This window comes from Polypterus senegalus, chromosome 2, assembly GCF_016835505.1.
Source record: "Polypterus senegalus isolate Bchr_013 chromosome 2, ASM1683550v1, whole genome shotgun sequence".
Lineage (NCBI taxonomy): Eukaryota > Metazoa > Chordata > Cladistia > Polypteriformes > Polypteridae > Polypterus > Polypterus senegalus.
The window spans coordinates 2,660,614-2,665,019 of record NC_053155.1 but is presented as its reverse complement, the minus strand read 5'-3'; positions in this window follow the sequence as shown (position 1 = coordinate 2,665,019).

The window sequence follows — 4,406 nt, the reverse complement described above, 5'->3', positions numbered from 1 at the left end:
CCTGTACCCTCCATGGTCATGTGACAACCCCACAAGCACAGGTCCTCTATGTGATTGTAGTTTGGGGTCAAAATGAATTTTACAAGATCAACAGGCTCTGTGGGCAGCATCTCTGTGACTAAATTTGGGGATTAGAATTCAGAAGGAAGGAGTGCATCTGTTTTGTTTTTTGTTATTTAAAGAAAATGGGGTGTGTAACAAATAATATGTGGGTACTGCATGAATATGAATGTACCTCTAAGAACACAACAGTGAAATCAGTTATTTAGGCAGATGACCGCTGCTCTCCATTCTGTTTCCAAGTGTTCATGCGCTGCCATGTGTCTGCGTACCCACGTGTGTCATGTGTGCCAACCTGCAGACGATCCGCTTGAGCCTGACCCTCCACATTCGCCCCCACCCCATCATGTTCAGTAACTAATAAAGATGGACATTAAATGGTGAATTTGGTACTCAAGGACACCACATTAAGGGGACAGGATGTATAACTGGCGTCAGGTGAGGTGTTTTCTTTGGATTTCATTGCTGCCTTAAATGTGTTTATTTTTCATTTAACTTCATTAGTGTTACGTTTTTTCTTTAAAAAAAAATGTCAAAAGAGTTGCATCTTTCGGCTTGAAAAAATGACATTTTTATTAAATCTCATCTTCCTTGTAAATGGTGGAAAACACTAAAAGTACAAAGTCAAAAGTGTAGCAAGTATAATAGTAATAATAATAATAATAATAATATGAACAGCACACTGCCCATATGCGAGTGACTCGAGTGTCACCTATGGATTCATCAGAATCACTTTTGGTTTCACTATCCAATTCAATGTCACTTCCTGAAGACAGGTTCACTACGTCATCACTGCTGATGAGAGGCGTTTCTTACAAGATGCCATTATGAGGCTAAAAGAAGATGTGTCTTCAGTGTTGCCTGGGTAACGCACGGCACTAACTCTGTTGGCACTTTTACAGCCCAAGTAAACCTTGATCTAACACTTACATGAGACACGTCTCTACCCCTGCCTGAGTGACACTCGGGACTAACGCTTTAAGCATTGGTGTTATAGCCTGAGTGACACTCGGTCTAATGTTAAGCATTCATCTCTTCATTTTTTTCTGAATTGTTTTGTAAATGGTATTAATTTTGCTTTTGCGTGTATTTTCTATTGATGAATATTTTGTTTTTTAATTTGTGTTTTTGTATTAGGTTAGTTTTTTTTTTTTTTAAGTGTATGCTTCCTGTGCAGCCTAGGGGGTGGAGCCACTTGATGGTACTGCTGGAGCTCCACCCCCAAGGGTATTTAAGAAGAAATGGCAGATGAAAGAGCAGCATCAACATTAAGTTTTCTCTTGTCTTGTGAACGTTTTAGTTTTTAGCGGTCCTGTTTTATTCCCTGCTCTTGTTAGGAGGCCTTGTCTCTGGTTAATGACATTTGGATTTTGTTTGTTTCAGATTTTATTTTTAACCAAATCTGTTTAATTTTCTCATTTTTTATACTTGTCTCTTGCTTTTTTAAGTAGTCATTTTTTAAATTTTTTTTTAAATCTCCTGAATAAATATTTTATTATTCTGTAAACTTTGGTTAGGGTTAATTTAATGACCTCTTGGGCAAAGCCATCAGCAGTGTGTCTGTCTGAGGAGAAAGTGTCGACCTTGTCGAGAGGTTTACTTACCTCGGCAGTAACATTCATGTCTCTGGCGTCTCTTCCTATGAAATCAGTAGACAGATTGGGAGAGCATGGGGGGTCATGAGGTCGTTGGAAAGGAACGTGTGGCGTTCCCGATATCTTTGCAAAAGGATGAAGGTTCAACAACAACATTTATTTATATAGCACATTTTCAAACAAACAGTAGCTCAAAGTGCTTTACATAATAAATAATAGAAAAATAAAAGACACAATAATAAAATAAAATAAGTCAACATTAATCAACATAGAATAAGAGTAAGGTCCAATGGCCAGGGTGGACAGAAAAAACAAAAAAAACCTTCAGACGGCTGAAGAAAAAAAAACAAACTGTAGGGATTCCAGACCATTAGACTGCCCAGTCCCCTAGTCTTTAGAGTCTTTAAAGTCTTTAGAGTCCTGGTGCTTCCTGTCATGCTATACGACTGCGAGACATGGATGCTATCCAGTGACCTGAGATGAAGACTGGACTCCTTTGGCACTGTGTCTCTCTGGAGATTCCTTGGGTACCGTTGGTTTGACTTTGTGTCGAATGAGCGGTTGCTCATGGAGTCCCGAATAAGGCATATTACCTGCATTGTGAGTGAGTGTCAGTTACAGCATTACGGCAATATGGCACGTTTCCCCAAAGGTGATCCAGCTAGTAAGATCCTCATTGTTGGGGACCCTTGTGGTTGGACCAGGCCAAGGGGTCGCCCATGTAACACCTGGCTGTGGTAGATAGAGGGTTATTTCTGGATGGTGGGACTGGAATGCGTGTCTGCCTGAGGGTTTGCCAACCGGGACCCCGAGTTATTTCATCATGTAGTGGGTGCAGCAACGCACTGTATCAGTGCATGCTCCCCAACTTGACTTGAGGACGTGACTTTGGTTGGTTTATTAGGCCCAGGGGTATTTTATTATTTTTACATTTCCTCACTTTGCAGTCAATTTTGTCCAAAATGTATCACCATAATCAAGTAAACATCAGTCTGGGGACTGTTTGAGAACAAGTGTGACAGGACAAGGTGACAAAATTGATCACCACAGATCAAACAAAATGGCAATTAGTTACAATTCCTAAGTTATAAGAACCTATCAAAGCCATCATCAATTAGAGAGACATTCACAGAACAAGAGGATCTTCAAACACTTCTTAAACATTTTGATGGAGTCACTATTTCAAATTGAGGTGGGCAGCTTGTTCCACCAGCTTGGAGCTACATGTGAAAAGAGTCTAGACTGAGATTTGAAGCCATGCAGAGGTGGCATCCGGAGACAACGTCAAAGAGCAGACTCGAGTGACTAACAAGCAGTAGAGGACCTCATGAGTGCCTCCATATCTATACAGCAGGTGCTGACCCACTGACTGCACGACTGCAGCGTCAAGGGCTGGAATTGAACGTGTCCTACCAGTAAAGTGACCTGAAAAGAGGAGCGGCTGGTGCCCATTGTGGTTGTGGTTATTTTTAATCATCAGTAGTTACTTGGTAGCACATCCTGGTTACCCTCCAAATAAACAGTTACAGTAATCCAGCTGTGATAGGACTAATGACTGACTGTATATGGAATGAATGTGCGAGAATGAGAGACATTTGTAGTGTGGTCACTGGTCAATCATGACCCCATACTGATTTGGCAGGTATTAGTGATTATAAACTGTGCTGGACAATGATGAGGGTTTAACAAGGAGCTCCGTCTTTGCCACGTTGAGATACAGATGGTGTTCCTTAATCCAGGTTGAGACATCATTGAGACTTCTTGAGATTCTGGTTGTCATTGTCTGGTCCTCTGGAGGGAATGACAGGTACAGCTGTGTGTCTTTGGTAAAGCACTGGTATAAGAATCCATGAGACTGGATGATGGAGCCACCCTGTTGAGGTGGTGCTCACAGAGAAGAGGCTAAGACTCAGCATCCCCGTGCTAACCTGATTCATCTTTATTTTTTTACAATTTAATTTTCATTAAACATACTTAATTGTTACATAAGAGAACACAAGAACATTTTATTCTTTCAATCTTAATAACAATTGAGAGAACTAAAGGAAATGCCAGAAACATGCTTGCCACCTACGTACAGTGCTGTGTTGCTTAAAAGGGTTTGTAGATGCCATCTCAGAAGAGGTCTCAATAATCTGTCAACCTGTCTCCATTTCTGGAATCATTACTAGTAAGGGCACATCTAATAAGAGGGCCTGTTTGATAATGTAGACAGAAGAAAGATCATAGCCATATTAATAGACAGATTAAACCAAGAAGAGGAACTGGCAGAATTCAACATATAGATATAAGAGCGGAGCAGACAGCTGCTTTCAAAAAGCAGAAATAAATTCTGGGGGCAGCCCATCAGGACCAGGAGATTTACATTTACATTTATGTTTACAGTGGACCCTTGACTTACGAACTCAATTCGTTCGCGAGGGCTGGTTGTAACTCAAATTGGTTGTAAGTCAAGACAATTTTTCCCATAAGAAATAATGGAAATACCCATAATGCGCTCCGAACCTCCCACTGCAACACTTACTTAACCTTTTCATAATAAAAAAGGGTTGTATAATGTGCATAATTTACCAAAACACCAACAATTTTTCTAATATACTAACCAAAAACTTATAAAAAGTGCCTAGCCTACCAGAAACAACAATTTCACACTGTACTCGCCATTTAATTTAACATCTTTGGGCTGCAGCAAGAGAGGAGGAGGAGAAGAATGAAACGGGAGGTGGTTATTGTTTAGAAGGAGCCTCCATA